We start from the raw sequence: 27826 nt of genomic DNA on the forward strand, positions 1-27826 counted from the left end.
ATAAATTTTAAAAAGTCTCAATATTAGCTTACAAATGTGATTCTTTGTCAAATTGTTCCATTCAGTGAAAGAAAACAGTTTTTGATGTATGTATGTTAAAGAAAGTATTTTTACACTTGGGATTTATGCAGGATTGCACTATTATGCATATTCAGGTAAAATGGAGGAAAAAATCTAATTCTAGTACCTTATGCTAAATATCAGCACACAGATGTCTTTCTCTGTCAAACTCTCCAAACACTGAAATACAACAGGTTATGTTTAAACCTTAAGAAAGCATGCTAACATTTGCCTCATACCTGCATCATATGAACCAATGGAAGGAGAAACATTAAAATAACATATTCTCAAAAAAAAAAAAAAAAGAAGGAAAATGAGTGTCCAAAAAACTTGTGTGAATGCTGTTTTTAATTCTGACCTAGAGCTTTGAAAACCTACTTGAGCCCACAGTGCCAGTCCTAGGGAGTTGGTGGGACCCTTTTCTTGGGAGTCTCCACTTCACCTGTTCTTTTATTATTATTATTTTAAATGAAACAAAGACAGGAGGGGCAACCAAGCAAAAGTAAACAAATCTGGGGCAAGGATTGAACTCTTGGGGAGTTTGGCTCTCTCTGCCACACAGGATACAAATTCAGGAGAGACTTTAGGGCTGACGAATAATAAAGTATTATTGTTTATGCTTCACTCTTCCAAGCTCTCCTTTATGAAGTTAACATGCACAAAGTGTCATCTGGGATTTGAACCACAGCTTTGAACCCAGTTCCAGGACTCTCAATACCTGCAAAATGACAAAGGGTGAAAGAAGTGAAGGGAGGAACAGCTTTACTATGGCCTTGATAATTGGGTGACTACTGTGGGCTGGGAAGGCCCACTTAGATCTTTCCAAGGTCCAGGTTCAACTGCAGCAGGACACCCATGGTCTCTAAGGTCATGCCCAGGGGAGACAGCCTTAAGAGGAGCACTCCACTTGAGGTATAGTAACATATTCAATCCTTTCCATCAATGTCAATTTGTTATCTGCACAAGAAAATAGTTTGGGGGTGTTTGGAGCATCCAGAACAACACACTAAATGTTCTAAAAACTAGTAGAAAATATGAGGTAAAACATTGTGCCATGGTGAGCAAGAAAATTTACCCTATTTTATTTGCTCTGGTTCAAACCAACTTGTGCTGGGAGATAGCACATGGTAGTGTTGCCTGCAAGTAAGCAGTTGAAAGCATCTCTGAAGGAGACCATCCCTCTCTAAGTTTAACAGAGGAGGAAGGTCTCAAGGCTTGAATGGAATTGTTACCAAAAGTCTGATTTATGTGACATACTGAGTTCTATTCACTCTAATCACAACTGTCCCATAATCCTCCTAAAATACTGCTTTTACCTACCCACCTTCTGGTTCAAAAGTGCCCCACTAACTCTGCAGCCCCCACCAGATCTACCACAGTCCCTAGATGATCACAGAGAACCCACTCTCTGCTTCCCACCTTGAGTCTCGTTGGTCCAACAAACTCACTGCTCATCCTGAATAAGCCCCCCATGTGCCTACCCTCCCTCATGCTGCTGCCTCTGCTGGGATACTTCTGTCCCCACATGTCCCAACCTCACCCAAACTTCCAGTGCATGACCAGGGGCAAATGTCTCATCCACTCATGTTGACACCTCATTTCACCTTCGTCCCCCAGAACACATTCCCACTCTTTGGACAAGCTTGCAGTTGGTTGTTGTCATTTGTCAATTCCAGGAGTTTAGAGCATCTGATTAGGCTAAGTTGCCTATTAATATCTATTTAACTTTGCCCTTAGCTTAGTGTCTGTCAAATAATTTAACACAAAAACTAATCAGAAAAAAGTTCTGGATCCAACCAATTACATTTGTGTGTTGAAGCCTAGCATGCGTACTTAAAAATATGGCAATGATAAGGACAGGTGGAGCTTCCTAAACCAAAACTTTGAAATGTTTGAAAAGCTAAAGTTTTTGAGTGCTGACATGACACCATGAGTGGAGTTTCACACAGGACTCAAGCAATCCTTCTGCCTCAGCCTCCCGAGTAGCTGGGACTACAGGCATGCGCGCCACCATGCCCGGCTAATTTTTTCTACATATTTTTAGTTGTCCAGATCATTTCTTTCTATTTTTAGTAGAGACGGGGGTCTCGCTCTTGCTCAGGCTGGTCTTGAACTCCTGACCTTGAGCGATCCTCCCGCCTCGGCCTCCCAGAGTGCTAGGATTACAGGCGTGAGCCACCGCGCTCAGCCTGCCATTATTTGTTGATGCTGTTGTTCAACATGTGATACGGGTATTCTGGTGATGCTATTGTGCTGATTAGTTACCTTGAACACATTATTTTTTCATTGTATTAATGGTATGTCCACTGTTTTACTGTTAACTACTTATGTGTGAATAAGCATAAGAAAATGATTGCTTATCAGTAGCATATAAATTCAGTTAGGCATGATGCCACAAAAGCACAGATTGTCTATATGGGTGGTAGAGATACTGACACCTTTGCTTTCTGATGGTTCAGTATATGTAAATGTTTCATGCAAATAAAAAATAAAAATTATTTACAAAATTATTTTCAGGTTATGTGTATAAAGTGTGTGTGTATATAAATTTTATATTTAGACATGGGTCCCATCTCCACAATATCTCATTTTATATACACATACATGTTCCAAAATTCAAAAAATCATGTCCCAATCATTTTGGATAAGACATACTCAACCTGTATATAATAATGAATTATTTGATAGGAATACACAGAGTAACCAATTCTTACTAGAAATAGAACGTTAGAAACCTTTCATGAGCCCCCTTATATTCTCATCCCAAATCACGGTCCTTTCTTCCCCAGTGGCAACAATATTCTAACTGCTAAATTCATTTTGCTTCTCTTAAACTGTTTTAGTGAAATTATACATAATACATTCTTTTATGTCAGTATAATTTAATTAGGTTTGCAAGTTTTTATACCATATAATTAATGTGGCTGTATTTAATTGTTATATAGGTATAACATCCTTTATGAAAAGATATATAGCCTATTTTATTTTTTATTTCTATTACTAATGTAGATTTGGGTTGTTTCCAGTTTGGAAAAGTACCCAAGACCTGAAACTCTGAAACTACTATAAGAAAACATAGGGTGAAAACTCCCTGGCATTGGGCTGGGCAATGATTTTTTTGGATTTAACCTAACATCCAAGGCAATAAAAGTAAAAATAGACAAACGTACTTACTTTAAAACTAAAAAACTTTTCCACAGCATGAGATAAAATCAACAAAATGGTGAAACAACCTATGAATGGTAGAAAATATTTGCAAATTATACATCCGACAAGGGCTTACTATCTAACATATATAAGAAACTCAAAAACTATACAAAAAACCATTAAAAACAGGCGAAATACCTAAATACAGATTTCTCAAAAAAGACAAATTGCCAAAAGATATCTAAAAAAAATTCAACATCAACTATTGTCAGGGAAAGGTAAGTCAAAACCACTATGATATCAATTCATTCCTGTTAGCATAAATATTGTTAAAAAGGCAAATGATAGCAAGAGCTGGAAAAGATGTGGAAAAAGAGAATGCTTGCACACTGTTGGTGTCAGCATAAATTACCACAGGCATTATGGAAGACACTATGGAAACTTCCCAAGACTAAAAAATATAACTAGCATATAATCCAGTAATCATACTGTTAGGGTGGAAAACCTAATAGGTGCTCACGACATAGGTGGAGAAAGATTCTCACACAGAGATTGAGGTATATAAAAGTAAAATTTATTTTATCCTTTAGAAGGACAGAGAGAATGAGAGAGAGAGAGAGAGAGAGAGAGAGAGAGAGAGAGAGAGAGAGAGAGAGAGAGACAGAGAGAGATAGAGAGAGACAGAGAGAAAGAGAAAGGGGGTTGGGGGTGGGAGCAGGGAGACAGCGTGGCATCCCAAAGAAAGAGAAGGGAGATGCTAGCAGCCAGGCCAAGTGGCTTTCTGCTTTTATGGGGACAAAGAGAAAAACAGTTAGTTGTTGTGAATTCTTCCATTTGCTCCTTCTCATCTTAACTGCAAGCAGATAACGGAATCTACTGTGTGTGAAACTCCTGCATCCCTTCCCTTTATTTTAAGGATAAAGTGACCTTGCCCTCAAGATATGATTTTGGGCTGGGTTTGGGTTTGGTGTCTGGAGATTGTCCCCCATGCTGTCATCCAGGAACTTCTCAGGTACTACTCCAGGCTACAGAAACAGATGCTAAATGACAGTTTCAGTCAATAGGTCTAGCAAGTGTAAAAACCTTTACAGTTCCTTTTTGTCTCCTGGACTCCTTTCAGATGTTTGTGATACAGAGTCCCTGTAGGTAGCCTGTCAGCAAGGTGGAGAGGGAGGGCGAGACCAGGGAGATAGTAGAGAGCCAGCAGAGAGCTGATTTATTTTGCTCACAAGACCCACTGTCCTTTCACACACTATTAGATGTATTTTTAAAATGAAATAAGTAAGGTGAAAAGACATCTGCACTTCCATTTTTGCTGCAGCACTATTCACAATAACCAAAGTATGGATTTAACCTAAGTGTCCATTATCAAAAGAATGGCTGAGGAGGCCGGGCGCAGTGGCTCACGCCTGTAATCCTAGCACTCTGGGAGGCCGAGGCGGGAGGATCACTCAAGGTCAGGAGTTCAAGACCAGCCTGAGCAAGAGCGAGACCCCGTCTCTACTAAAAAATAGAAAGAAATGATCTGGACAGCTAAAAATATATAGAAAAAATTAGCCAGGCACGGTGGCGCATGCCTGTAGTCCCAGCTACTCGAGAGGCTGAGGCAGAAGGATTGCTTGAGCCCAGGAGTTTGAGGTTGCTGTGAGTTAGGCTGATGCCATGGCAGTCTAGCCTGAGCAACAGAGCAAGACTCTATTTAAAAAAAAAAAAAAAAAAAAGAATGGCTGAGGAAAATGTGGCATATGTACACAATGGAAAACTATTTATTCAGCCATAAAACACAAGAAAATTTTCTGACTTTTGATCACATAGATGAACCTGGAGAACATTATGTTAATTGAAATAACCCAGGCACAGAAAGACAAATACTTCATAATCTCACTCTAAAAAGAAGAAAAACATAGCTGATAGGAAAAATATTCTCCAAATTATTTGAAGTTTAAAGCTACTGGGAAATAAAAATCACTAGCAATGTCATGTCACCATTTTATTCAATCTTATATTGTGACCATTTGTTACCTTTCACCTTAAGTAAGTTGAGATAGATTAACATTGCTGATAGGATAACATTTCATTCAATGCACAAAACTTTTCATACATTAAAAACTGTTTTATTTATTAAAACAAATTAAATTCACACATACTTTAAAACAAAGCATTGTAAAACCGACTCTATTTTATCACCTTCCTGTGCCATTGGTGAAATAATTTATTTCTAAAATTCAAAATGTTGCTTTCTTACTATAATACAGAAGAGATTATTACTCTGAATAGTTAGTTAACTCATGTACCACTTACAATACTGTTATAAGTCAACCAAGAAGAGCCTCTCCAATTAAATTTTCTTCAGGATTTTACATTTCAGTTTCTTTCCCTTCCATAAAAAGTATATAAATTATGCCCACAAAACAGAGAGGGACCTCTCATAGCACTGAGCAAAAAGTGATCATACTCCTTTACATAATGATGGAATGTGGATGCAATGATGGAATATCATCAAATAAGTTGAGAGTTAAATGAGATCAATATGGTATGAAACACTGATATGTAAAATAAACAATTAGGAATAAATTACACTATCATTCAGATAAAGGTTGACTAAAGGGAATAAAAAACTAATGATTTTGCATGCAGTAAACTTAAACATACAAACCAAACTGTTTAATAAATGTGGGGTACATACTAATTATTTAATTCACTTTTTATATAACATAAATATGTAAACATGTTATTTTAGACCTTGTGAAGATGAAAGTACAGACAAATTTGGCATATGACAAGAAGGTGAAAACACATAAGATACTATCCCAGTAAAGAAGTAGTAAACAAGACAATTGTAAAATAATGGTTATTAGGAAATAAGGTAAAAATTGGGAATTCACTATATGCTGGTCAATGTTCTAAGTTTCCCAGTGGTGTTAGTTTCATTGAGAATTCTATGTGACTACAGCATGTAAAGTGTTCTACAGTAGAGTTATTTGGCATATAGTTTAAATTTCTAATTTTTCCTACTAATAATACAATTAAAGTGATGCAGACAATGAAATTTTTGCATACTTAATGTTATGCTTTGTGCTCTGATGAAATTTCTCAGTCACATTTTCTGTAGGATCATCTTTGAAGCCCCCATAGGACTAGCAGTCATGAAGCAGGAAAACATCAACATCTGTCCCTGGTATTCCTGGAATTTCTAAACCAAATCTCAATGTCTCACACAGTTCTGAAATGAATGAGGCACAAACAGAGCTTGAAAATGGCTTAACATAAAGGTCCCCAAATGTGCACAGATTTCCCCAGACTGTCAAAAGCAATAGAAGAGCAGTCAGATCATGCAGACCCTCTTGCAGAATAAGAGAAAAACTTTTAATGTCACCTGGAACTTACTGAAAGATCATTTGAGAGACAAGAGAATCCTTAGAGGATTTAAGAGCCTAATAAATGCAGGTAAGGAAGTTCCCTCTGTAATAATAAGAGAAATAAACCTAGGCTTTTGAAATAGCAATTCCATTGGCACAGAGAGCTTCCCAAACCACAATTTAAACTCTGGCTTCCACCTTGATCTTCGGCCTCTCACATGTGTTATCTGCTCATTTAGTCCCTCCTATCAGGGTATATGACTCTTCTCTCATCTCTTTTCATGTTCCAAAGATCTTTTATTTGCTCAGACAGTAACCATGTCTGGCTTAGGAACTGTCCACAACAGCTCCTCATCTTCCTTCCCAGAACAGCAATAGGGCTCAGGAAAAATGCCTGCCTCCCATCATCTCCTTCAGGAGAGAACTAGGACAGCGGAATATATGTTAAAAGTTTTGGCTTTTGGGGGGGCTGCCTGATGACTACATTCTGTCTCCTCAAACATGGGCTGCTGGAGGAAATTAAGGAGTAATGTGAATGAGGGTTTGTGACTGATGAGGAAAAAAGTGAATGCTTGTAACAGCACTAGAGAAACTGCTTTACTGTGGATAGTCAACTGTGGAAGAAAAACATTACAGAATCTAAAAGAAAAGTAGACGGACATCTCTTTACACGGAAAATACACACCCATTATAAGACGAGATCTCCAAGAACATGTTTGTGAAGCGCCTAGAATGTTTAGCCTGCTGACTGCTGTCCATATGCCCCTGTCATAGGTTAGTCTGTAAACACTAGATTAGATAGGTCTTATATACTCCCAATCATGTCAAAAGATTACAGAACATACAGAGAGGGTAGGAAACATGCCCTAATTGAAGGAAAAAACAAATCTTCAGAAACTGAGCCTCAAGAAATGGAGATTTTTGTTATCTGGCAAAGAATTCAAAATAGTCATCTAAAACATGATCTGTGAGAAAAATAGAATAGAGATGGACAACAAAATAAGAATAATGATGCCTGAAGAAAATAATACCAACAAAGAAATAAAAATTATAAAAAATGAACTTAACAGAAATTGTGGAGCTGAAGAATACAATAACGAAGTTGAAAAATTCACTAGAAAGACACAACAGCAGACTTAATAAAACAGAAGAAATAATCAGAAAGTTGAAGACATATCATTTATAAATATTGAGGCATGGAAAAAAAACTTTAAAAAAAAGGAGAAAAGTGAAGATGGAGTATGGAACTTATTATACGTCATCAAGTAGACCAGCATATTTATGAAAGGAGTCTTAGAAGACTATAGGGAGAAAGTAGAAAAGAGATTATTGGAAGAAAAAAATGGCTGAGAAATTTCCAAATGATGAAATAAAAAAATACTACAAGCCAAGAATGCTTGATCTGGGAAAATTTTACTTCAAAAATAAGGGAAAAATAAAGACTTTGCAAGATAATCAAAATCTAAGGGTGTTCATCACCACTACAATAGCCTGACAAGAAATTCTAAAGGAAGTCTATTATGTTAAAAAACGAAGTGATGACGGACAGCATCATACAACCAGATGGAAACATAAAGCTCTGTGTTAAAAGTAAATATATACACACAATTAAAATTCTCTACTATCAAAATGATGGTGCCAAACCCTCCAAAATTCTGCTATAGAATCTAGAAAGAAAACATAAGTTTGCATAAATCTGTTAATAGATATACAATATAAAAATTTATTATTTGCGACATTAATAATAAAGTGGGAATGTAAAGAGGCAATTCTCATATTCCACTGAAGTTGATGTTATTAAAAGTTATATGATTAAAATATATTGTTATACTTTAAGGTGTTTTATATACTCTCCATTTCTCAAAGTGATTACAAAGATAATTCATATAGAAGCTATGCAAAAGGAAAGGTGAAAGGAATCAAGGCATGTCACTAGAAAGTCAATAAAACAAAAATGAAGGTATAAAGATGAAATGTGGAACACCACAAGAAACAGAAAAAAATAAACAGAATAGTAATAATAACTTTAGTTCATTCAGGAAGTATTTTAAATATAAATAGATTAAACTCTTTAATGAAAAGAAATAAAATAGCTCAATGGATTAAGAACAAACAAGATCTTGCAATATGCTGTCTATAACAAAGTCTCTTTAGCCCTAAGGATTAAAACAGGCTGAAAGTAACAAGATGAAAATCATATACCCCATGCAAACAATAACTACATTTAGGTAGGGTATACACTTTAAATAAAAACCTGTCACAAAAATTGATGTTATATAATGGTAACATGGGTCCATTTCCCAGAAATCTATAACACTTATAAATATACATAAATAAATATATGTATACATGCATAAGTATATATAACTATAACACCAGGGCTCCTAAGTATAGCAAGCAAATATCAACAGAAAAAAAGCAAGAAATATATAGCAACACAATAACTGTAGAATGTAACACTCCACTTTCATTAATAAATAAAAAAATCAGGTAGAAGATCGATAAGAAAACAGAAAACTTATACAATATTATATACTAGGTTGAATAGACATATACAGAACTCTTCAGTAAAAAGCAGCAGAAACATAATATTCTCAATTACACATGGTACATTCTGTTAAGACACATAACAAGTCTTATCAAATTTAAGACTAAAATCATACAATGTATCTTTTCTACCCAAATTGGAATGAAACTAGAAATCAAAAGCAGAAGGAAAATTAGGAAATGCAAAAGTATGTGAAAATTAAATACACTTTTGAACATATTCTTGCACAAGCATAAGGTGATTTAATATTGTTAAGATGTGAATACTATCCACAGTGAGGTATAATTTCAATGTAATCTCTGTCAAAATCCCAAGGGTGCCCTTTTTAGAAATATAAAAAAATTTAGGCTGGGCATGGTGGCTCACGCCTGTAATCCTAGCACTCTGAGAGGCCGAGGTGGGAGGATGGTTTGAGGGCAGGAGTTTGAGACCAATCTGGCCAAGACTCAGACCCTATCCCTACTAAAAATAGAAAATATTAGCTGGCCAACTAAAAATAAAAACAAAAATTATCCAGGCATGGTGGCATGCACCTGTAGTCCCAGCTACTTGGAAGGCTGGGGCAGGAGGATCACTTGAGCCCAGGAGTTTGAGGTTGCTGTGAGCTAGGCTGAAGCCTCGGCACTTTAGCCTGGGCAACAGAGCGAGATTCTGTCTCAAAAAAAAAAAAAAAAAAAAAAAAAATCTAAAATCTGTTTAGAAATTATGACCAGCCAAATACCCCTGGAAAGAGAATAACAAAGAGGCATTGCACTTTATGACTTCAGGACACATTATAAAGTTACAAAAATGAAAACAATGTCATACTGGCACAAATAGATAATGGAAAAGAATAGAAAGCCCAGGAATAAACCCTTGTATATATGATAAAATGATCTTTCACAAGGCTGTCATGACTACACAGTGAAAAAAAAGAGTCTCTTAAATAAATCATGTTAAAAAGTTAAATATCTATATAGACAAAATAAAGTTGGAGGCTTCCTCTGTATTATATACAATAAATTTTGTAAATGGATTAAATAATTAAACACAAGAAATATAACTAACAAAATTCAGAATAAATACACAAGAAAGATCATGGCATTGGTCTTAGCACTGCTATTTTGGATATGACATCAAATGTATAAGCAACATAAATGCCTGAAATGTTTGTGCCCAAATTATCCTGATTTGATTAATGCAAATTGTATGTCTGTATCAAAATATCACATGTACCCTATAAAGATATACAATGACTCTGTATCCATAATAACTGAAAATTAAAAAGTAGTGAAAAGATATATAAGTAACAAAGAAAAGAACAGAAAAATGGGACTACATACAATTTCAATTTTTCTGCATATCAAAGGAAACATTTAGTAGAGTGAAATGCCACCCTTAAAATGGGAGAAAATATTTCCATATTATATATTTGATAGTAGTATCAAAAATTCATAAATTCCTGAAACTCAACAACAAAAAGTAAGTTGATTAAAAATGGACAAAGGATTGAACTGACATTTCTCTAAAGATACATAGTCAACAAGCAATTGAAAAAATGCTCAAAATTAATTTTTAGATAAATGGAATTCTCCTATGATACAGCAATTCCACTTCTGGATATATATCTGAAGTATGCAAGGTAAGAACTAGAAGAGATATTCTTCACACATTCATATTTTTGCAGCATTAATCACAAAGTTAAAAGAAAAAGGGAATCCAGATGTCCATTTTTTTTTTTTTAGAGACAGAGTCTCATTCTGTTGCCCAGGCTAGAGTGCCGTGGCATGAGCCTAGCTCACAGCAACCTCAAACTCACGGGCTCAAGTGATCCTACTGCCTCAGCTTCCTGAGTAGCTGGGATTACAGGCGTGTGCCACCATGTCCAGCTAATTTTTTCTATATATATTTTTAGATGTCCATATAATTTCTTTCTATTTTTAGTAGAAATGGGGTCTGGCTCTTGCTCAGGCTGGTCTCAAACTCCTGAGCTCAAATGATCCACCCATCTCGGCCTCCCAGAGTGCTAGGATTATAGGCGTGAGCGACGATGCCCAGCCCGGATGTTCATTGAGTGAGGAACAGTTAAAGAAAATTTGGCATATACATACAATGAAATATGATTTTGCCTTAAAAAGGCAAATCTTGTCACATTGTATGATGAGGATAAGCCTCGAGAATGTTATGTTAACTGAAATAAGCTGGTAACAAAGTAATTGATAGTGTAGAATTCCACTTACATAAAATAGCTTAAGTAGTCAACTCACAGAAAAAGAAATTAGGTCTATGGCCACACCACCCTGAATGCACCTGATCTTGCCTGATCTTGGAAGCTAGGCAGGGTTAGGCCAAGTTACTACTTGGATGCAAGAAAAAGAAAGTAGAATGGTGTTTGTCCTGGGCTGGAGAAAGGGTAAAATGGGGAGTTTTTACTTAATGGGTACTGAGTTTTAGTATTGAATGATATAAAAGTTCTAGAGATCTTTTGTATAACAATAGTAGTGAATATACTTAACACTACTAAAATGTACACTTAAAAAGATTTAAGATAATAAATTTTATCTATTGTTTTAATAATAAAAATGTTTTAAAAAAGAATAACTAAAGGAGATACAGATTATAAACTTTCCAAAATTTACTTTCAAATTACAAGTGTTTCTCTCACACACACACAAAAATAGATTCATCATTAAACACATGGTGAAATTAAAACGATTTTCATGACTATTCAACTAGATAGGATAAAAAAACCATTGAAAACTAGCCAAGAAAAGAAATATACAAGATGAACCATAAATGAACTTTGGGTAATATTTATAGAGACAAAGACACATATATGATTTAACTGTGATATTCATATGCCTCATTAATATTTTGATTAAACCCCACATTGACTTCAAGTGTATATAGAATTGCAAATTGTAATCCAACATTATAATACATAGGTAAAACCAAACACACAATAAACTGATGTTAAGAAACCTAACCTAAAAAGAAACACAGTAATATAGAATTACAAAATGAGAATAGAAATACTTACCCATAAAATCCTGTATGCAACATTAAAGTAAAATTTAAAAAAAATTTTTTTTAGATAACTACAAGGTTCAACTATGACTATTTATCCATTTAGAGCAGGTATTTTGAATTATTGGCACGCGGTGTATGGCAATACAATTTCACATAAAATGCACTACACTCATTAATAAAAGGTTCTAATGAGAATATTTTAATGCATAAGCACTTAAATGGCACCAAAGATAACATTTTATTATGTTAATATATTGATACTATGACTACACAAAATGAAAAAGCTGTAATCGAGCCTTAAGAAGGAGAGAAAAACCTTACATTTCTGAATAAAGAAAAAATACAATTTTTTCAAAATATGAAGAGTCACTGACATGGAAAATAAACATTTAGGAATAAATTATATTATCATAGTAGGTTGAGGAAAATAAATGGAAATACTAATGATTCCTTTTTGCCTGCTATAAACATAAATTTACAAGTGAACATTATAATAAATATGGGGTACCTATTAATTAATTTATCCTTGTATGTTGTATAAATTCTAGCATATCGTTTTGAATGTTTGAATCTAAAATTACGAACAAATTTGAAACAGAACAAAATAGAAAGGGAACATGCATAGGGAGAATGACATCAGCAAGATGGTCGGAGTTCTGCTTATATATCCTTCCACAGAAATAATTAATTTGGTAGCCATCCATGAACAAAAGTGCCTTTATAAGACAGTCAGCCACCATAGCTCATGTCTGTAATCCCAGCTATTCAGGAAGCTTAGTCAGGAAGATCGCTTCAACCCAGAAGTTTGAGACCAGCCTGGGTGATAAAATGAGATGACCCTGTCTCAAAGGAAGTCCTTTATGAGAGCTTTGGGATTCAGGAAAGAGGTTACGAAACCCTACTAGACACAAGACCAAGAAGGATTATTTTGAGAAAACAAGCACTCATATAGGTGACAATCTTGAGGACCCTGGTCTTGCCTACAGCTGTGAATATAGCCCACCCAACTTGGTCTCATAGAGAATTATGAAGTGACACCGTAACTGTCTCCAACATATCCCAGCACATCCAGAGTGGTCCTGCAAATCCAGAGATCTGAAGGGAGATGCCCATTTAAGGGCATGGAGGCAGGCCTGCAGACCTTGGACTTTACTGTGGTCTCTGAAGCAGTTCTGTGACTCAGTTCCAGCCCTCTTAGCCACAGTTCATGGCCAGTTCTGCCCACCTAGAGGCCTACCAGTGACCTGGAGTAACTCTCCCAGGTACTCCATGGGAACCACACTCGCCAACACCCTTGATATCAGGCTCACTGTATGTGGACCCAAATGCAGAACCCTTCCCTAGTGTCTGCCCAACAGAGGAAAGTCCTGAAGGCAATTCAGTCTGCCCAGGAATAAGATAGGATTCACAACCACCGGAGACCCTGGTCATAGGCCTACTAAAGGCATACCCCTCAGCAAATCCAGTAGCAGCACTGTGACCCAAACACAATCCCTCCCCACAGCAAACCCAGCAGGGATCCCATTAGCCTTGGTCCCCCAAAAGACAAGATCTTTACCTGCTGAAACCAGTTTATATAAACTAGAAGAGGTGTCTGCTCCTTTAAATTTACAGATACCCATGCAAAGTTATTGTGCCTATTTTCAGCACTTCCATTTTCACATAACACTAAAAGGCCTAAAAAGAACAATGTGGCAAAAAAAAAAAAAAAAAAAGAAAGAAAGAAAGAAAAAAGAGAAAAAAACCATCTAAATTGAAAAGAAAGAAGTTCCTGTTCGTAGATGGAATGATCTTATATATAGAAATCCATAAACAGTATACCAAAACAGCTTAAACTAATAAATGTACTCAGTAATTTTGTAAAATATTAAATTAGCAAACAAATATCACTTGTGTTTCCATACACTCACATGAAACTAATAAAAAACAATCTCATTTACAATAGCATCAAAATAATATTAATAAATTGCTTAGCAATAAATTTAGCCAAGGAAATGAAAGATCTTTACAATGAAAAATATTAAGATACTGATGAAAAAATTGAAGATACAAGTAAATATAAAAATTTCCTGTGTTTTTGGATTGGAAGCATAAATATTGCTAAAGTTTCATATTATCCAAAGCAATCTGTAAATTAAACTGGATTCCTATCAAAATTCTAAGGGCATATTTTACAGTAACAGAAAATACAATTCTAAAATTTATATGAAACTGCAAGAGACTTTGAATAGCCCAAGGATTCTTGAGGAATAGAACAAAGCTGTGGTATCATACTTTCTGGTTTCAAATTATGTTTCTAAACTCTAGTAATAAAGACAGGATGCATAAAACTAACACAAAGACCACTGGAACAGAATAGAGAACCGAGAAATAAACCTATGCATATAAGGGCAACTAATCTTTGACTAGGGCACCAAGAATGCACAATGCAGAAAGTATAGTTTCTTCAATACTTGGAAAAACTGGATACCCACAAGCAAAATAATAAAATTAGACCATTTTTCTACACCATACTCAAAAATTAATTAAAAATAAAACAAAGGCTAAAATGGAAGACATGAATCCTTAAAAATTTTAAAAGAAAACATGTAAAACATTTCCTTGATATTGGTATTGGCAATGATTTTTTTGGATACAACAGCAAAAGTATGGCAACAAAGGCAAATATAGTTGGACTGCATCAAACTATAATAAAAAGCTCTGCATAGCAAATGAAACAAAATAAGAAAACCTACAGGATGAAGAAAATATTTGCAAACCATAGATCTGTTAAGAAGTTAATATTCAAAATATCTAAGAAATGCATACAAGTTAAAGGCAGAAAACAATAAAAATCCAACTGGAAAATAAGGAAAAGACTGAATAGATATTTTTTCCAATGAAGACATAGAAATGGTCAACAGGTATATGAAAAGGTGCAAAACATGATCAATCACCAGGCAACTACAAATCAAAACCATAATGAGATATCACTTCATACCTGTTAGTATAGTTAATACAAAAAAAAAAAAAACTTAAAAAAAAAGAGAGAGAGTGTTTTTAAGGGTGTGGAGAAAACTAAAATCTGTGCACTATTGCTGAGTTGTAAACTGTCAGAATCGTTAAAAAAAAACTGTGTGGTAGTTCCCCCCACCCCAAAAAAAAACCTAATGTACGTAATATCTGGCAATGCTACTTCTGTCTATAACCATAGGAAATAAGTATCTTGAAGAAATAGCTGCACCCCTGTGTTCACTGCAGTATTATTCACAATTGCCAAGATAGGAAAACAAACTAAACATTTGTAAATACTGAATGGATAAAAAAATATGGTATATATTAACAATACAGTATTATTCAAACATGAAATAATAAAATCCTGTCATTCAACGTCATAGATAAACCTGGAGGACATAATGCTAAATTAAATAAGCCAGGCACAGAAAGAAAAATACTGCATGATCTCACTTATCTTGTAAATCTAAAAACATTGAACTCATAGAAGTAGCAATACAAAAGTGGTTGCCAGGGCCTGGAGGCTGGGAAAGTGGGGTAATGTTCTTCAAAGGGTATAAACTTTCAGTTATAAGATGAAAAGTTTTGGGGATCTAATGTATATCTTGATGACTATAGTTAATAATGTTTTTGCATGTTTAAAATTTGCAAAGACAGTAGACTTTAAGATTCTAACTATTAAAAAAGGTTAACAATGTAAGGTGATAGGTATGTTCATTAATTTGATTGTATTAATCATTTCACAACGTGTACATATCAAATTATTATATTCTACACAACAAAGATGTAGTTATACAGGCCAGGCATGGTGGCTCATGCCTGTAATCCTAGCACTCTGAGAGGCTGAGGTGGGAAGGATCCCTTGAGGTCAGGAGTTTGAGACCAGCCTCAGCAAGAGCGAGACCCCATCTCTACTAAAAATAGAAAGAAATTAGCTGGGCAACTAAAAATAGAAAAAAAATTAGCCAGGCGTGGTGGCGCACACCTGTAGTCCCAGCTACTCGGGAGGCTGAGGCAGGAGGATGGCTTGAGCCTGGGAGTTTGAGATTGCTGTGAGCTAGGCTGATGCCATGGCACTCTAGCCTGGGCAGCAGAGCCAGACTGTCTCAAAAAAAATATATATACATATATATATTAATAGTTATACAATTTTTATTTTTAAAAAATTGATGATAGACACAGATACATATATATATTTACACACATGTCATAAATATAAGAATGGCACAGTCTCAGTAAACTTTATATTAAACAAAAGAAAATTATAAAATAGTAATAGCTATTAAAAATAAGGTAAGAAGTTTAATATATGCTCAAATATTCTAAGCTGCCCAATGACATTAAGAAAAGTAGGGAGTAGACACATTACACTATATTACAGTTGAGGAATTTGGGCATATAAAGTATAAATTACCAACTCAGTTAATATTAAAATCATTAAATTTTGAAATAAAATAACATTGGTTTTTTTTTTTTTTTTGGGGGGAGATGCTTAGTGTTCTGATAAAATTACCGAGAATGAGCCTCTGTAAAATCCCATTTGAACCCCCATAGGATTGGAAATCATAATACTCATAAAGCAGAAAGCATGCAACAGCTGCTTGTGCTGGTCTGGGGATTTTCAAACCAAATCACAACGTCGCCACTACTCTCACACATTTCGGACATAACACAAAAATTATTTTTAAATTCCACAAAAATGGAACTTTAAAAATGGTTTAATGTAGAATTTCTCAAAAATATGCACAGTATTCTCATGTCTCCCAAAGCAATAGAAGAGCACTCAGATCATACAGTCCTTTATAAACCATAAAGAGGACTTTGGCTCTCACTGGCAATGCAAAGGAAGATCACTGAAGAGGAAGTAGAGTCCTTAGAGAATGCTGGAGCATGACACAGAAGATGCCCCTATGTGGGAGCAAGAGAAAGAAACCCAGGCTTCTCAGAAACCATTTCCACTGCAGCAGAACTTGCTGAAAAATATTTTAAAGTCTGGCTTCCTCCTTTACTGCTGGGCCTAACATAAATCAATTGCTTCATTTACTTCCACCTACCTGGGGTTTGGCTACTTTCTCGTGTGTCTTCACATTCCAGGGCTCTTTCCTCTACTCCAGACAGATGATCAGGTCTGGGTTAGACACAGCAAGACCTGTTTTATTAGAAAAAAATTAACATGACTCTTAGTGCTGTTCTTCAATTACCACCAAGTACTGTACTCATTACAGAAGAGAGACCATTATAGAAAATTTGAAAAAAGCTAATTCTAAAATAATGTTTCCTGACAGAACCTTTCCAATGTTTTGGAAGTATTTTAAATTTGTGGGTCATTATCTCCACCACCCAGTACTGCTGAATCAAAAATGTGTGATAAAAGTTGGATATTAAGGGGTGGGCAACAACATATTATGCTACTAAATTTCTATTAATAGAATTACCACTATTTTAGAGTAAAGAATGCATAACCTATAGAAATGGGAAGGTTAAGGTCTATGTAAAACATCTTGAATATTTTCTTTCCTACACCAAAAAATCCCAAAGTTTTCCTTGAAAGGAAGCCTCAGAAACATGTCCATGCAGGCTGGGCATGGAGGCTCACGCCTGTAGTCCCAGCACTCTAGGAGGCTGAAGTGGGACGACTGCTCGAGCTCAGGAGTTTGAGACCAGCTTGAGCAAGACTGAGACCCCAACACTACCAAAAAGAAATTAAAAACAACATCAACAAGAACAAAAAAACAGCCATGAGTTGTGGTGCAGGCCTGTAGTCCCTGGTACACAGGAGGCTGAGGCAGAAGGATCGCTTAGAGCCCAGCAGTTGGAGTTTCCAGTAAGCTACAATGACACCACTGAGTGAGTCTCTGTCTCAAAAAAAAAAAACAAAAAAAAAAACAACCAGAAAGAAAACTGAGCACCCCTCCTCACAATCCCTATCACCCTTCATAAAAACAAACAAACAAACAAACAAAAAAACCACACAATAAAAAAACCCAGAAACTAGTTCATGCAAAGCAACAGTTTCCAGAGAACACTTTATAAAGGAAATAAATGAAACCCTTAGTGTGGAAGAGGAATTGTGCATTGAAGTTATATTCACCCAGAGAGATCAGGTTTCTGTAGTTTTCTAACATCACATCCCTATACAAAGTGCTCTGAGTAGAATCTAGGCATGTCCACTCCTCTGGAGAGAATTCTGAGGCCATATCCCTGAATGTCAGTGGTTCCTGAGGAAAAAAAAAACATATTTAAAAAGTGGCCATGGACAGAGTTCTTTGACTCAAGGTGAAAAGACAGAGTGAAGAGAACTGGTTCTGACTAAATGACTGACTGCAATTGCCCAGTAAGATCATTTTTAACACATTAATATTCTCTAGTGTATTCTCTGAAGAAATATAATAGCTCTGAAAAAAAAGCATGGCAAACCATCCACAAAACCAGTGTAACTATTAGACTTTCGTGTATAATAAATTATAAAATTAAGGGAACCAACACAAGCATGCACATTTTGACTGCTGTATTTACATTACACAGAATAAGTTATGTATATTTTGCAGGATTTTGAAAGGTATCTCTCAAAATTTGATGTGTATAATAATGAACTAGAGATTTTGTTGAAATGCAGATTCTGATCAGGAGATCTGGGGTGAAGCTTCAGTTTCTGAATTTCTTTTTTTCTTTTTTGGAGACAGAGTTTCACTCTGTCACCCTGGCTAGAGTGCAATGGTGTCATCATAACTCACTGCAAGCTTAAACTCCTGGGCCCAAGAAATCCTCCTGCCTCAGCCCCCACAGTAGCTGGGATTACAGGCATGTGCCACCAGGCTTGGCTAATTTTTTTCAATTTTTTACTAGAGATGGGGTCTCACTCTCACTCTTGCTCAAGCTGATCTTAAATGCCTGAGCTCAAGCGATCCTCCCACCTTGGCCTCCCAGAGTGCTAGGATTACAGGTTTAAGCCATCATGCCAAGCCAGTTTCTGAATTTCTAACAAGCTCAGCAGTGATGCCAGTGCTCTGGACCAAGAATATTTTGTCAAACATTGAGTAGGTGGAAAAGCCTGTGTTTATCCAAGTTCATCTGTCCAGTAAACAAAAATGAGAGCTACCATTTCCCAAAGCAAGCTATAAGAGAATCAAAAGAGAAAAAAGAGCTTCCAGATTAAATGTGATGGTTTATGTACATCAGTTGGTAAATCTCCCCAAGGTACTTATTAATAATGAAAAGAAAAGTAATTAACTCCAACATGGAAAAATCTGTCAGAAAATACTTTAAGTGAATCAAATTAACATCAACTGTAACGGAAAAATTGGTATAAGGCGATGATGCACAGGAGGACACAACATCACTGTTGTGAGATTATTTGCCACAAAAAGTAAATTATAACCTGAATTTAATCATGAAGAAACATCAATTTTATGCAAAATTCAAACTTTAGATACCTCTCAGGTTCTGTAATCTCTAATAGTGTATTTAAATAGTCTTTCTTTAGAATCCTAGGAAGTAAACCTCTTCTAATTATTCTTTTTCAGAACTTTCTGAGCTATTCTGGGAAATTAAAGTCATCCTCTTTAAATGTGCATTTTCTTAATTCTGTTCTGCAAAAGCAAATGGAGTATTCAGATGGAACCTAAACAGTCCATGTTTCCCTTCCTCACTGATACATAAGGACCCAACCCCATCCCCCATAAGAATCTTGCATATCCCATAAATTTATATTCCCATGCTCATCTGTCACAAATAGAACATTTTTAATATTGCAGCTCATACACTCAGTGAGACTTGATCATAGCATGCAAGAAGCCTGGATGAAGAGAATGGAGACAAGGCTCCGGTAGATAGGGGAGAAGGGATTTCTGGAGCCTCTTGACTACATTAAGATTTAAAAAGTAGTTGAGACCAGGCTTGGTGGCTCATGCCTGTAATCCTAGCACTCTGGAAGGCTGAGAGGGGAGGATCCCTTCAGGTCAAGAGTTCAAGACTAGCCTGAGCAAGAGTGAGACCGTGTCTTTACTAAAAACAGAAAAAAATAGCCAAATGTGGTGGTGTGCACCTGTAGTCCCAGCTACTAGGCAGGCTGAGGCAGGAGAATCACTTGAATCCAGAAGTTGGAGGTTGCTGTGAGCTAGGCTGAGGCCATGGCACTCTAGCCTGGCTGGCAGAGTGAGACTCTGTCTCAAAAAAAGAAAAAAAAAAAAGGAAAAATTAGTTGAAATAAACATGTTAGGCAGGAACATCAGAAGTTGAGATGAAAATGTTTCCAAGTTCTAAACATGTGACATTTCAGGAGGAAAAGTGGACACAGACCTTGAACTGGGACACATTCACCTAAGAACAGCCATTTCTTCCTCATTCTCTTCCTTCCATGGGATTTTTTTCGAGATTGTCTGGACAAATCACACCTGTATCCTGAGAATATGCCTTTAAAGGTCTCAGCAAAACCCCTTCACCTGCTACCACCACACTCATAAGCAGAGGAAGGGCTTTGAAGTGCAGAAAATTGTCACAGGAGAAATTCAGGAACAATGAGTTCCTAGAAGACCAAAATGTGAGTGTTTCCTTTCCCACCCTTCAGTGATTTCCCCTTCCCCGGACACCAGCAATTTGTGCTGCAGCAAGCAGTGTATGTGACATACTGATGCAGCCCTATGAGACCCAAGCAGAGCAGGTCCTGTGACCTCACTTTGGAACAAAGTCTGAACTCAACTCTCATGAATGTACCTGGGACCCCTCATGCTTGACTCTGGGTTTCTTTATGATAATGTGGGACACTTAATTAAAACCACATGGATACTCCCACCCAGAATAGAGTCTGTGGGGAGGGCAGATGATGGCGTCTCTTCAAACTGGCTCTGTGATTCTAATGGGAAGACTGGACTGAGAACCACTTACCTACACATTGTCTCTCAGGCTTGAACGAGCATATAAATCATTCAGTATTCTGGACGTAATCTAAGTAGTGTGATTCTGTAAGTTTGGAAGGGGTTCATTAATTGGCTTCTATAAGAAATTCTCAGTTAATGCTGATGTTGCTCCCCCAGACCTGTTATCAGTAGCACTCAGCTAAAGACAACAGGCACAGCACAGAGTTCCTTACGCCCCAAAACCTACCAAAACACAAATACTTTTGGTCCAAAGTGAAAATTACCAATCACCATCCTGAAGCATGACATTCTTTGCTGGTCCTTTAAAGTTTATAGAGGCTGGAGACAGTAGCAATGTCCGAGTAAAGCTTCATTTGGAAAATGTCATGTATGTATGCATTAATGCAACATTTATTGAGCATGTACTATGTGCTCACAAGTATGCTATGGTGCTCTTTTTGGGAATCTTACAGTGTGTTAGTTATTCCTCACAGCAGCCTGGAAATTGGGTACCAAGATTGGCATGATTCCCAGGATTTGGATAAAGGGCCCAGAATTTCCATTTCTTTTTTTCTGTTTTTCTACCATTAATTTTAAAATGAAAAACTCTGGAATAAAAACTAAATATAGGTTGGGTCCTGTGGCTCACACCTGTAATTCTAGCACTTTGGGAGACCACGATGGGAAAATTGCTTCAGGCCAAGAGTTTGCGAACCGCCAGGGCAATGTGGTGTGACCTCATTTCTACCAAAAATTAAAAAATTAGCTAGTTGTGGTGGTTGGTACTTGTTATACCAGCTACTCAGAAGGCTGATGCAGGAGGATCTCTTGAGCTCAAGAGTTTAGGGCTGCAATAAGCTATGATGGTCCTACTGAACTCCAGCTTGGGTGAAAAAGTGAGACCCTGCATAAAAAAAAAAAAAAAGCTATCCTGGCATTCAAAGACAAATGAAAAAAGAAAAAAAGAATATCTAAATATAGACAGATGGGAGGGACATAAAGAAAGTTTAGTTCAGAGGGATTTTTTTCATTGTTCTATTTATAATTACTTTCTTCTGACTTGTGGAGCAGCTACTGCATCTGCAGGAATGGAAAGCAGGCTGCTTAGTGGGATGTCTCTAGAAGCACTTGTTTTAATAAAGAAGAAATTAAGTCCCCCAAATACATAGTTTTCTTTTTGTTCCCATTTTCTGCATTTTCCTTTCAGGAAATTGTGAGCACAAGTTCTAGAGAGGTAGCAGCAGCAGCCAACCAAAACTGTGATCTCCTTTAATCAATTTCATGGGTGCAGGGGAGATTCCAAGGTAGGGCCAGACCTAGATATGGCCTCAGAAGAAGCTGGATAAGGGCAGGGCTGGGGCAGAAAGCAAGCCCTGGGCCTCTCATCTCTATGTCAATGGGGTATTTCCAGGTCTGTCTTTCCTGAGCTTTCCCAGAGTTTGTAGAATTGTACAAAATTGTAGAGTTTGTAGAATTGTCCAAAACTGGACTCCCAGAGTTTGTAGAATTGTAATCTATTGTAGTCACTTCCTTGTTCATTTTATAACATACAAAAATAAGCAATTTAACTAAAATCCTTAGGGTTTCTAGGACAATTATATTAGAAGCTAAATATTTATTCTTAGCAAGGTAAAAGCAAAAAATGATAACTTTTTTCCATAAATAGCCCTTCATGTAGTGACATCAGAATTCACACAACATGAGGGAAGTGGCCTAGATGAAGCCAGAGTGTCCTGTACATTTCCCCTCTTTGTACTGACCATACGATGTAGCCATTTATCCATTTGCTCTAGTTAAAAGTTCATGGATGGTAGGGACCGTGACTACTTCACTTGTTCTCCTCATAGCCATATGAAATGGAAACAATTGGTTTATCTATCAGTTTGTATCTTCAGACCTCCTCCTTGTTCTTCATCCAAGTACCAGGAAACTGGAACAATTCCCATCTGGGTACCAACCACAGATTCTATGAGGAATAAAACAATACCTGGATGACACATACATTCCTCTTTCTCTGAGACAAAAGGGCAAGTAGACCCTGTCTGAAAGGACATCCTAAATGTCTCAAAGTCACCCAGGTGCTGGTGAGAGGGCTCTCAGTGAGCCTATGCTAAGATCCCCGTAGTAATCCAGTCAGAAGAGACTCAGGCTGACTCTTTGGGGTCAGGAGGGAGAAATGGGGTGGAGAATTTGAGAGCCTGCTTGCCATAACTTTGGAAAATGCAGGGAAAACCAGTCCTCCTGTGAGTATTAAAATAATTAAATAAAAGGCAATTAGACTGAAGTGACTCTAGTGCCCTGGGTTCCTATGTAATAAAAAATACAAAACCAAAATTGCATTTCTTGTAAATTATTAGCTTAAACGGAAACAAAATTTAGTCCTAAACTTCTGATTACAATAACCAGGAAATTTCCACCTGGATAGGCCAAATAAGGCGACAATATAACTGTACCCAATCAATTATTTTATTTGGTTTGCTTCCTCATGCACCTTATGAAAGCCTTGCCTTCAGGCACCTACGGTGAACCCCCAAACCACAAACCATGGCTGGGAGCTTCCCCATTCATGATTCGCTGTTTACTTACGTTTTAGCGTTCCTCAGTTTAATTTTTAACAGGAGAAAGGAGGGACAGAGAACCGCATAGTTCACAGCTGCTCCCATGCAGGAACCCCGTACACCTAGTGGGGATTCTTCCCTGAGGACCCTCCCGTCATCCCTGCACAACCTGGGGGAGACGCGGGGCTGTGCGCGCACAGCTGCCCAGGCAAGGCTCCCCGCGAGCTTAGTCACCGCATAGGCACGGAAAAAGCCGTGTTACTGTCTCGTCCGGCTCCCGCCTACCCCACCCCTGTGGCCGGAGGAGACTTAAGGCCGAGCTGCGCCAGCACCGACCTGTGTCCACAGACTCCGGAGCTGACCGCGGGGAGGCCCAGGTCCCCACATCCAGTTCTGGCCGATTCCATCCAGCACCCTCCCAAACTGGGGACACCCGGCCCCGCACTACCACTATTTCTCGGCTTCCGCAGTGTCCTAGCGTCCTCCTTGTGGACCTGCGAGTACCTGCAGGGTGACAGAGGCTGTGGCAATCACTGAGCCTCCCGGAGCAGAGGAGAAAGAACAGTGGAGACAGAGCCGAGCTTGGCGGACACGCGGGAACAAGAGATAAAGGCCCCGCCGGGTCATGGAAGGCCGCACCCTCCGCCTCTCTGCGGCGCCTGATTGGATAGTCACCACATCAGCGCCTCTGATTGGATAAGGCCCCAGGTCCCACCCCTTAGAGTGCTGATGAGATCCCACATACTCAGGGCTGCGTCAGGACTTCCCTCTGTGCGCCAAGATTTGGTGCCGCTTGGGGGACATTTGCATTTAGCCTTGTATATAAGGTTATATCCTCCTGTGAATAATATATGCAATATTCAAAATCGGAAACAATGGAATGACAATTATTTTTAAATTTCACATTTCATAACCTTCATGGCCTGTGGTCTCTAACGGGTCAGCCTGAGGTGTTTTTTTTGTTTTGTTTTGTTTTTGAGACAGAGTCTGGCTGTTGCCTGGGTTAGAGTGCCATAAGGTCAGCCTAGCTCACAGCAACCTCCAGCTCCTGGGCTCAAGCGATCCTCCTGCCTCAGCCTCGGAGTAGTTGGGATTATAGGTGTGTGCCACCACACAGCTAATTTTTCTATTTTTAGTAGAGACCAGTCTCGCCCTTGCTCAGGCTGGTCTCGAACTGCTGACCTCAATCCATCCTCCCACCGCGGCCTCCCAGAGTGCTAGGATTACAGGTGTGAACCACAGCTCCGCCACAACCTGAGTTTTGAAAAGAGACAATCCTCTGAGGCAGCGATTTCTAAATATGAGCCACATGTGTCACTTTAAATTTTCTCATATGAACATAGAAGAAAATAATGCGTGAATTTATTGTCATAATTTATTGAACCCAATATATCCAAAATACTATTAATGAAAACTTTTTTTGGTACTAAATCTTTCAAAGTCACTCTGTATTTTATGCTTCCAGAACATTCCAGTTCAGACAGCACAACTGGATGCCCATGTCTGGTTTTCACACTTTTGTTTATATTAAGGTTGATCAGTCATCCAGAGAATGTCTGCCTGTTATTTTCATATAACTGTTTAGTATTTATTAGTTAGTATTTTCTAATTTCATTTATTTCAGTAGGGCTGCAAAATAGCTGTTTTCTAATTGTATTATATCCTCTGCATATATTAGTTCTTATACTTTTTTTTTTTTTTTTTTTTGAGACAGAGTCTCACTTTGTTGCCTGGGCTAGAGTGAGTGCCGTGGCGTCAGCCTAGCTCACAGCAACCTCAAACTCCTGGGCTTCAGCGATCCTCCTGCCTCAGCCTCCCGAGTAGCTGGGACTACAGACATGCGCCACCATGCCTGGCTAATTTTTTCTATACATATTTTTAGTTGTCCAGATAATTTATTTCTATTTTTAGTAGAGACGGGGTCTTGCTCAAGCTGGTCTCGAACTCCTGACCTCGAGCGATCCACCCGCCTCGGCCTCCCAGAGGGCTAGGATTACAGATGTGAGCCACTGCGCCCGGCCTTACCAATTTTTTCTACTACTTATATGTTTTCAATACTTCACCATTCACATTTCTCATTTATTTGTTCTTTATCTTACCATAGCATATAAAAATAAATCAATTTTTACCCTTTTTATAGGAATATCCAGTTCCAAAATACCAAGAATTAATAAAGACTCTTCCTCTGTAATTTTTGTAGCATGATTGATCTTATGCACTTTGTTAGATTTCTGAATTTTGTACTATCCCTGTCTGTTGCCTATTTTTGTATCAATACCACACTGCTTTAATTATAGAATATTTTATGTGTTCTAATTTCTTATAGAACTCGAAACCCTCACTGTATCTCTTTCTCAGGGATTTTGGCTATTCTTATATATTTCTTTTTCCATGTGCACTTTGCAAAATCATTGCTAGCTTTAAAAAAAAGTGACAGTATATATTATGAGATCAAATACAATGATGAAGTTAGCTTAAGTAGAAATGACTTCTTTATATTATTTAGTTTTTTCTATTCAAGAACATAATGTGACTTTTCATTTGAGTCTTCATTCATATATTTCAAAAATGCTTTATTATTTTGCTTATATAGACTTTGCACATTTTTAATTAGATTTGTTCTTAGGTAATTTTGTTTTAATTTTTAAAATTTACGTTACATTTTTTCTTTGTATCCTTCTGAACTGTACCCATAAATAATTGAGAATTATTAATAGAGAGGTAGGGTTTTTGTGCATCTGTGTTACGTTATATTAGTTTATTGAACTATTTTTTGTATTAGGTCTTTTTTTTTTTTACCAGGTCCTTTGTGTTTCGAGGTATATAATCATATTATCTGCAAATTGAGTTTTACATATTTTTAGTGATATCTTATGCTACCTTCAGTTGCCTTGGATAAAGCTCAATGCAAATTTAACGAATACTGAGGCAATGTTGTGCTTTTTAGTATTGTTTCTGAAAACAGTTGATCTTCCTCACTTTTTTATGAATATGAAAAAGACTGTATTGTCAAGTTTAAAAAGATCTATCAATTTATAATTTTGATGGTTTCAGATTAACAGTAATGCATGCTAAATTCTGCTAAATAGGCATTTGTTCATCTATGAACACAAATATGTGACTGTTTGGTTTATCTCTATGAAAATAATGAAATCTATGAGTGATTTACTAATACTGAATCACTCTAGAATTACAGGGATAAACTGCATTTTTTATTATACATTGTTTTTACTTATCAATTAGAATTTGCTTGCTAGTATTTTATTTTACATATTTCCGTGTGTAGGCAGAAATGAGATATTTCTGTAATAGTCTATTTTGTACATTTGGAAGTTTTGAGTATCAATGTTCCATTTAATTTCCATAATTTATATGAAAGCAGTACTTCTGCGGGGAGTTAGCTACACTCCCAGCAAAAAATCGGGTCCCTTAGGCAGGGGTCATCGCAAAGGATAAGAAAAATAATAGAATATAGAAATAAAAGAATACACAGAGACGAAAGTACAGTTTTATAAAGAATAGACTTTATAGGTGGAGCTTCGGGAGACCCCACAGCATTCCCGTGAACTGTGAGGCCACGAGTGAAGTTGCACATCAGTATTTATGGGTACAATGATCGGTTGCGAGGGATAGCAGATTTACATAATAACAGGCAGTTCATTTTAGATTAAAAGTCTCCCAAAAGTCTTCTATAGATCCCTTAATTAACTCTATCTACGTGAGCAAACGGTTACAAAATCTTCCTAAGACAAACCTTTAAGTTCTAAGATAAAGCTATCATCTAATAGAAGGGTTAAACAGAGATATAGTGGCTCCATATTTCTTTATCTAGTTATTGTGGGCGGAGACAGGTAGTCAGGAGTCAAGCAGGAGCTGTCCCTTGGGCTAACTGTTTTTAGCCACAGGTGTCTGTGTGCCAGGCGGGCACTTCTTTGATCAGCTCTCATCCTGTGGCTCCATGCAAACCTGCTTTGTCATACAAAGAAGGTGAAAGCCACAGGTTTGAGACTGCAGGGTCACCTTGGAAAGCAGCTACCACTGACCTTTGAGATGTCCTCCTGAGGGGAGGCAGCTTTTGATACGCGAACTAACACGTCCACATATTCCTTCAGGGCAAAGCCCTGCAAAACTCCTGAGATCGTTCCTGTCTCTAATATAGCAATATTAATCTATGGAGCAATATTTCTATGGGGCAACATCTATATAGCAATATTAATCTATGGAGCAACATATCTATGGGGCAATATACTTCTATTGTACTGTTCTTGAACTGAGTTAGAAGCATTGAATTATGCG

The 27826-nt window shown here is 37.2% G+C and overlaps 1 long non-coding RNA gene across 6 annotated transcripts; it reads right to left on the minus strand.

Annotated features, from left to right (window-relative positions):
• Positions 1–253: 253 nt before the first annotated feature.
• LOC123640167 lies at positions 254–24120 on the minus strand. Of its 6 annotated transcripts, XR_006735892.1 has the most exons (5): positions 24035–24120; positions 18209–18335; positions 17172–17266; positions 6268–6430; positions 3275–3293 (listed from the first exon to the last, which is right to left on the minus strand). It is a non-coding gene; the product is annotated as an uncharacterized LOC123640167 (long non-coding RNA). The 6 variants fall into 6 exon arrangements; XR_006735890.1 differs by lacking the exons at positions 3275–3293; positions 6268–6430 and adding an exon at positions 254–778; XR_006735887.1 differs by lacking the exon at positions 6268–6430 and having other exon boundaries at positions 3256–3293.
• Between the last annotated feature and the right edge of the window lie 3706 nt (positions 24121–27826).

Source organism: Lemur catta, chromosome 6, assembly GCF_020740605.2.
Source record: "Lemur catta isolate mLemCat1 chromosome 6, mLemCat1.pri, whole genome shotgun sequence".
Taxonomy (NCBI): Eukaryota; Metazoa; Chordata; class Mammalia; order Primates; family Lemuridae; genus Lemur; species Lemur catta.